We start from the raw sequence: 9,394 nt of genomic DNA on the forward strand, positions 1-9,394 counted from the left end.
CACCCTCTGCGAACACACAAACTAGCGTTCACACAGGAGAAAGTTCAGATCGTTTCAGCAGTTTGTGACCACAGTATGTTTATCTCCAGCAGCGCAGGAGCACAGGTGTCCCCCTGCAGATCATGAGCGTGCATTGAGAGGAAAGACGCAGAACAATGGCATCTTCTCTGGGGCTCGCGCTCTGCTCTCTAATTGCGGCTGTGGATGTGTTCGCGTCTCTTTGAAGTGTATCTGAAGAGGATGCATGAAAGACCGGCAATTACCACACATCATGTAATTGCTGTGAGACAGGCAGGCGTATGAGCGAACTGTGAGGGAAAGAGGATTTGTCTATACTTTCCTGAATTAATGGAGTAATACTTCACAAAATCTGTGTAAGAAAACATCAAATCAAAGACATGCGAAGAAGTACAGCGGAGTAGCGTTTGAAAAAGACTCGACTGGAGCTTCATTTGCCTATAATTAATTCTATTTACATCCTAATTTACATCCTAAGTGTGATGGTATTGATCTGTTTTAACTGCTGTACACTGTGATTTAAACAGATTCACGCTACAAAGTGCACGGTCGGTATATCATTTATATCGGCTGCATCTGCTCTTTGCTTATCTGTGTGTTTGTGTTTTAGAGTGAAGGGGTGAGACAGAGAGAGAGAGAGAGAGAGAGAGAGAGAGAGAGAGAGAGAGAGAGAGAGAGAGAGAGAGAGAGAGAGAGAGAGAGAGAGAGAGAGAGAGAGAGAGAGAGAGCGGTGTGGGTGAATGCCAGATTTCTATGGAAGTGCTGGCACAGACGTTTGTTGTGTTTACCTGAAGGTCACGCTGAATATCAGCAGTGACCCCAAACACATCTCACCACCACTGCCAACAGACACTAAAAGACATACAGTCTCAGCAAAAGAGCTTAACCACCACAATCATAATTATTACCTGTTTTAAACAAGAGGCCTATAATACAACAATGTTAAAAATGTCTGTAAAAAAATGGCAGCTTGCTGTAGATTTAAATTTTACAGTATGTTATTTACTGGCAACTGTTTGTTCAAAGGTAAATCAACATTAAACATTAACAAGTCTTTGTAAAGAATAAAAGTATAAAATAACAGCCTCATGCAAAGCATTCTGGGAACCAAAACCTGAAGGAAAAAAACAAAAAAAGGTTGATGAGGATTTCTGGTTCCCAGAATGCTTGAGGCATGCTTCTGTAAAGACAAAGACTGGTTAATGTTTAATGTTCATTTGACTTTGAACAAATTGTTGCCAGTAAATCACATAAATTTAAATCTACAGTAAGTTACTGGTAAACAACTGCATAACTACAGCAAATCCACAATAGTTACAGTAAATAGTGGTTACATTTTTGCCATTATTTTATCATCCACATTCATATATATATGTAATCATAAAAATACATAAAAGTAGTCTATATGACTGTTGCTTGAACTGTAATATATTATGGGTCCTCTGAAATGATACAGTATCTTACTGTACAACAGCTACTATAGATAATAACAGAATATTTTTTTTTGATGAATTATACTTTTTAAATCCACCTCTTTACTATATTTAGTGTTGTATTTCCTAAACTCTAGGGGGAGCTTGTTCACAGACATTTAACAAGTTAGTGATCACACTTTTTTAAGGCTTTGTCCCCAAATAGCATGTGAAGAGTTTCGTTGCAAAACGAGATAACCACCGTTTTTTTAATTGTTCAGAAATCTCGTTTTTTGGTTGTGCATTCCAATTAATTTCAATGCAACTACAGTTGGTTTGTTTTGATTTAAACCTTCATAACTTAAAAAATACAGCTAAGTAGCACCATAAAACAAAATATAACATGATAACATAAAAATAAACATGTTTTGACAAAATTGTAAAAAAATGGATTTATCTCGTTTTGCAACGAAACTCTTCATGTGCACTTGTGGTCTTTGGATGTGCAGTGTCTGCTCTTGATGCATCTTCAGTCGGCAGCCTCGATGCATCCTTTTGCCGCATCGGACTACTATCTGGCACTATGTGGCATTACAACACCAAAACATGAATTTGGAGAAGGCCATAAAGCAGGGGTGTCCAAAGTCGGGCCTGGAGGGCCGGCGGCCGGCAGAGTTTAGATAAAACTTCCCTCACCACACCTGCCTCAAAGTATCTAGTCTGCCTAGTAAGACCTTGATTAGCTGGATCAGGTGTGTTTGATTAGGGTTGAAATATAACTCTGCAGAGACACCGGCCCTCCAGGAGCAGGATTGGACATCCCTGCCGTAAAGTTTTAAGGTGACTCATAATAATTGATTGACAATGACAGCCTTATTAAATGAAAAGAATAACAGTGTACACATTATTTTTTCTTGTGTTTCACAGATTTAAGGTGGTTGTTATATTTAAGAAATTTTAAGAAGAGTAAAGTCCATAATTTGTCATTAAATTAAATAGTTTTAAAAATGATTACAACAAAACACTATATCCTGGGTGGCCTCTGTGTGTTTTTAAGCCACTGTGCAGATAATGTTTTGATACAAGTTGAATAAACAAAAAACAACCTTGAGGCTAACTGTAGATGTGCAGTTATGTCAGGTATGCAGCCGTACTGCGTCTGTCACATGTTCAGGACAGCCGAGGACTTCAGTGGAAGACGCGAGGCATGTAATCATAAAACCACTAATGACGCAAACATATAGGCTTTATATTTTATGTAAAAAAATGCTGCAGTGCTGCATGCATTTAATCAAATAGGTTATTGGACCTACTGGTTTAGGTTATTTTAAGACTATAGTATTTAGTTGACATAACTTATAAACAAGGCAAATTTTTTTAACATAACTTGTTAAAGGAATAGTCTACTCATTTTCAATATTAAAATATGTTATTACCTTAACTAAGAATTGTTGATACATCCCTCTATCATCTGTGTGCGTGCATGTAAGCGTTGGAGCGCGCTGCGACGCTTCGATAGCGTTTAGCTTGGCCCCATTCGTTCAGTGGTGCCATTTGGAGATGGAGTTGGAGGTGGCCAGGCACATCAACGTTTTTCCTATTTAAGACGAGTAGTTATACGAGTAAGTTTGGTGGTTCAAAATAAAACGTAGCGCTTTTCTAAGCGGATTTAAAAGAGGAACTATATTTTATGGCGTAATAGCACTTTTGGGAGTACTTCGACTCGGCGCAGTAACACCCTCCCTCTCCCATTATGAGAGTGAGAAGGGGAGCGGACTTTTCAGGCGAGTCGAAGTACTCCCAGAGGTGCTGTTGCGCCATGGAGTGTGGTTCCTCTTTTGAATCCGCTTGGAGGGGCGCTGCGTTTTGTTTTGTGCCACCAAGCTTGCTCGTGTGGCTGCTCGTCTTAAATAGGAAAAATGTTGATGTGTTTGGTCACTTCTAACTTTATCTCTAAATGGTACCATTGAATGAATGGGGCTAAGCTAAATGCTATCGAAGCGTCGCAGCGCGCTCCAGCGCGCTCCAGCGCGCTCCAGCGCTTACGTGCACGCACACAGATGATAGAGGGATGTATCAACAATTCTTAGTTAAGGTAATAACATATTTTAATATTGAAAATGAGTAGACTATTCCTTTAAGGCAACCTCCTGGTCTCTGTTGTCAACCCAACATGGAAGTGACTTAACTCTTTCCCCGGCATTGACGAGTTATCTCGTCAATTAAAGGTGCAAAAGAGGATGTTTGTTTAATACATTTTTGCAATATTACTTGAAACTGTCTTTACTAAATGATAAAAGACTATTTATTAGGTGCACTGAAAGTAATAATATTAATATACATCATCTGTGCACAAGGTAGGGCCTTAAAAATATCAGCCAATCGTTGACGCAATCATCGCCTCAACGATTGGCCCTCTGGCTTGTCAATCACTGCCATGTTCCTTGTGAGAGACGTGCACACTCCAGTAATTTTACACGAGCGACGCATGGGCATAGCGCATGAAACTCCGTCTTTAGTTTCGGTTTGTTTTCATCATCTTATTTAAAAAACTCAGTAACGGTCTTTGGATTCTCAGTCGGCGGAAACATCCTCTTTTGCGCATTTCACTTTTGACATTTCACTGCCAATGAAGCTTTCCTGATGAGTTTTTACAATAATCTGTAATCCTGTTATTTTCCACTAGATGGTGCTCTTACGCAAAATGAATTTTACAACAGATAAAACTCCATGTATGTTTTGACGTTCCACTCAATTGCCTTTATGCCCAGCTGCACTACCTCCTTCAGCCAGCTCCTTGTTTCCGGTCTGCCATTATTGGACAAATTGATTAATCCAAGTGTGTCTGATTATTGTTGTTGTTACTACTGAAGTCAGGCACACCTGACAGGAAACAAGGAGCTGGCTGAAGTTCAGGAAGCAGTGCAGCCGGGCACAAAGCCTATTGGCCAGCAGGGCGGGTGAGATATCTAGCCTTTATACATATCTATGGCTGTTTCTACCCACATCCCGCCCTTTTTGCCAATTTTCAGTTATCCGCCAGTTACGCACAGTAACGTGCTGCCAAGATGGCGACGGCAGGCTTTGTGACCTCACGTCACAGACACTACGGCTATATTTTTTTACAGTCTATGGTTAAAGTATAACAAACACTTAAGTAAATATTGTTTTTACAGTGTACTATGATCATATAGTGTTTATGAAAATACATTCAAACCATATTCAAAGCATTAAATTATTTTCCTTTACAGCATTTTTCTTTTGACAAAAGGCCCAAAACTCTTACATGTATACAGTGTATTAATAATACAAAAAACTTTAATATTAGATTTCAATATAAAAACAGACATTTCTACTGAAGTTCTTCAAATGATCTCACCTGTACTGTATCCACTCTTATAGCTCTACTCTATGTCTTTTATTTATTGTCTATTATTATTATTTTTTTTTAATTATATATAAGCAATACAGTTTTTATCAGAACTCTTCATACTGAAGCCACAATCATATTGATATCACATGGATCTGCATAATACTCCATTATAGATAATGATATTAAACAGATAAATAATCATACACTGAGGCACCTACAGTTACAAAGCCAAAGGAATCTGACCCGTCCTGTTTATGATGCCATATCAAATCTCAGATTGTCATTGGTCCTGAGCTTAGCAAGCAATGATGTCACAGCTCAGATAGGGGCTGTGCTAGGAATGGATTAGTAAGGGGGCCGGTGCAGGAACAAGCATGTTTGGACATATGATGCAATATGTAATCTAGGCCTTCATGAGGAAAGTCCTGTTGAATTCACTGACAGACAGAAAGGGATATTCCCTGCATAGAGATGCACAGATGACAATACAGATAACTATACAGTACTGTTAATAGAAAGCATTGCATATAATGATTTTTTATTATTAGTTAATATTAGTTAGTTATTTACACAATATGATTTTTGTGTTTATGACACATTTACTATCATATCAACTAGTGCTGGGCAAAGATTAATCACGATTAATCGCATTCAAAATAAAAGTGATTTTTTTGCATAATATACAAGTGTGTGCTGTGTATATTTATTATGTATATATACACACACATTCATGTATGTATTAAGAAACATTTATATATATATATATATATATATATATATATATATATATATATATATATATATATATATATATATATATATATATATATATATATATATATATATATATATATATATATATATATGTTCTATATGATATAATAATATAAATAAAAATGTTTTTAAATGAATATGTGTGTGTGTGTGTGTGTGTGTGTGTGTGTGTGTGTGTGTGTGTGTGTGTGTGTGTGTGTGTGGTTAAATATACATATTAATTACACAGAACACACGTATATTATGCAAAAAATAACTTATTTTGTATGCGATTAATTGCAATTAAACTTTGCCCAGCACTAAAATCATGCATATGTGCACAACAAAGCAAAAGCAAAAAAGCTACATTTTGAAATACAACAGAGATCATTTTTATAGAATATATGTGACCCTGTCTTTTTGTGATTTTCTGTTTTCTACATAAAATCGATGAGTAAAATGAGTAAGATCATGTCAAAGATTGAAATTAATGTGAAACCAATAAGTAAAATTCAATCCTGATGCATAATGTCAAAAAAATGAGATTATAAGACTTTAACAGGGTCACGTCTTTGTTTATTTTTCTCACCATTTTAGTTTCCTAAAATGTTTTACTTTCTCAAGATTCACACTTAGTTGTATTTGCCTTAAACATTTCTTAGTGTTTTCCTAGAAATGTCAAGGTCATGTTTTTAAAAGACACACAAAACCTATACCTTGAAAATGCACACTAAGTTGTTTTGGATAAAAACATCTGCAGATTAAATACACGTAAAAAAGAAAGTTAAACATGAAATACGCTTTTATTTAAGTTGGCATGTCCTGCACTGAGACTTGCTATTCTTTAATAATTATTTTATAATCATTACTGTGTTTTTCATTATGATCTCATATTCATTGAGAAAACGAAGACGTTTAGTAACCAGTTGTATAAATAAGTTCCCTCTTAACACTAAAATCTTAATGCTCATACACAAACGTCATGCATCATCTACTCAAATGTGGGTAGTAGATGCACGTGGGATTGCTGTGGGCCCAGGTCCCAGCATTAAGTGTAATTGCAACCATCCCATGTCCACCTCACACACAGGCCTCCACACCCTCATCTCACATGGTGTTAAGATAACAGTGAATGTATATACATTCACACGCACACATATACACGTGCGCACACACACGGCTGCCATTCCTTCACACAGCAGCAATCAGTAATCAGAAACCTCTGGCCTGCTTTCCGCACACACAGAAAAAGGCAACTGCCAGAGAGAGAAAAAAAGGATTTCACCCAGCCAGTTTACCAGGGCAGACAGCCAATACTGAAAAAGAGAAAAAAGAGTGAATGGGAGGGAGTGAAAGGGCAGGAAACTCCATACATAGCCCACAGGAAGGCGAGAGTTGGGGAAGGAAGCGCCTTGTATGGTCACAAAGGTTTCCTGGCTGGCCGAAAGGGACTTCATTTCTTTAGCTGGTTGGCTCCCTAAACTGGGATCACATGACACGCAGCAGGAGAGATTTCATGGCCCGGGCCACAGTTTGTGTTCATGTGTGTGCGTGTGTGTGTGTGTGTGTGTGTGTGTGTGTGTGTCTGAAGCCACTCCCTGCTATTCAGTCGTAGCGCTCTGTAACGCTGCTCGTGGTGACTGTGCTAAGCTAAGCTTATCCTTACAGCTCAGACTGTGGTCGTGTATGCATTTTTTTTTAAATATTACAAAAACAAGCAAACCCTTGAACAAACACGCAGGCTCACGGAGACACCAAGCCACACATTCCTCATCTCGTCCGCCTAATGTCATAACAGGAGCAAAGTAAAACAGTTGAAACTTGTTTTATAAAAAAAAACTTTGAAGGAAATAAAGACCATATTACTGTAAAACAGTAACTGATGCTTAATTTGAAGTTAGTTCATTGTAATTTTTTTGTGACAAAGGAAAAGGAGGGAGAGCGGGGCTAGTTGTCACACATGAATGTTGTCTCAGTGTGCTATACAGTCATAAACAGTGAGCTGGTATATCTCAATATTTATAAGGATTTGAGTCAACAGTAATTGTACACATGCTTGTATCTTACTTACATTTAGCCTTTATACACAAAGAGAAAAAAATTTAAGAAAATTTAGTTTTATATGTTAGTTTAATAGTTTGTTACACAAGTATTTATTTTAGACAAATTAATGATTTACATTTAAAATGTTTTGCTGTTTAATAATAGTTTTATTATTAATGTTAAAATAGTTTTATAATATGCTTTTTCATAGTGCTTGTGGCAACATTTCATCACCAAATGTGACAATGGTGATACTGTTCATTAAACTACATCTTTTTTAATGGTGGAAATGCTCAATAATTTATAGCTAAAACTTTAAGACATGTCCATTATGAACTGTAGAAATATTGGGGTAAAATGTGTGACAACTACTCTTTCCTTTTTGTATTTCTTATAATAATAATAATAATAATAATAATAATAATAATAATAATAATAATAATAATAATAAAATAATTAATACAAATAATAATAAAAATGCTAGGTTGTTTTAACATATAGTTGGCTCAAATATAGACAAACCCAACTGTTGGGTCATAAATAACCCTATGATGGGTTGCTTTTACACAACTAAGAGTTGTAACAATCCAGCATTTTGTTGAAATAACCCAACTGTTGGGTTTGTCCATATTTGACCCAACAATAGGTTAAAACAACCCAACATTTGTTTAGAGTGTATAAAATATCAAAGCATGATTATTTACACCATGACTAAGCATATATGAAAGTGAAAGTGATGTAATGATCAATGTATGGTAACCTATACTTGAAACATGACCACTTCATTTAACTCTTGGGTTACAAGCCGACTCGAACCATTAGGTCGCGACTGCCCATGACTGATATGAGTGTCATTACTTGAAATGTATTGATTATATTTGCAAATATTAGTCATGTAAAACTTATTTTTCAATATACACAAAAAAAATGATGCATTAGATTTACTTAAAATATAGTATATGCACCATTTTTGCATCATGTTTTTTAAGTAAACTCAACTTGAGGAGATTTTAAATCAAAATAACAAGAAAAAACACATTATATTTACACAAATATTTGAGTTTTCTTAACCTTCGTTACTTAAAAATTATGTAACACCAGTTCACTTAACTTATTATGCTCATGTAGACTGTACTCAAATTGTTAAATTCATTTTACTTGTTCATATAGGATCCCAATGCATATTATAAGAAAGAGTTTTAAAAAAACTTAATGACTGCTTTTAATGCACTGTAAAAAATATTTTACTGCTTTAAATTTTATGTTTAATCAGCTTACTATTATTTATCTTGACAAAAGATTTTTAACCCAGCTGTGCATTCTGTTCAATATTTACCCATTATGGTTGAAAAATAACCCAGCCATTTTTAGAGTGTACTTATCATAATATGTCATAGTTGTTGACACAACAAATCACTATTTTCAGTGTAATTTTCAACCCAATGTTGGGTCAAAAAGGGACAAACCCAGCCATTGGGTTAAACCCAGAAAAATATATTTGACACAATAATAGATTAAAACAACCCAGAAAGTTTGGAAATAACCCAGAATTTTTTTGGGGGGTGAAATCTTTTTGCTTTATTAAGTTACTAAAATGATGTTAGTAAGAAATTCATACAGCTACTTAAGGCCAACCAAACCCATTGACAGCTCTGTACAGACTTTTGGTCCTAATAGAGTTTTTCTATAAGCTTATTATCTCTTTATGTGCGTTTGACCTTCAACACTGCACCGAAAACAGAAGAGATGATTTGCTGGTTTTTGTTTCTACTTGACAGAGGAAGAACCTGAGCGT

This window comes from Misgurnus anguillicaudatus, chromosome 16, assembly GCF_027580225.2.
Source record: "Misgurnus anguillicaudatus chromosome 16, ASM2758022v2, whole genome shotgun sequence".
Lineage (NCBI taxonomy): Eukaryota > Metazoa > Chordata > Actinopteri > Cypriniformes > Cobitidae > Misgurnus > Misgurnus anguillicaudatus.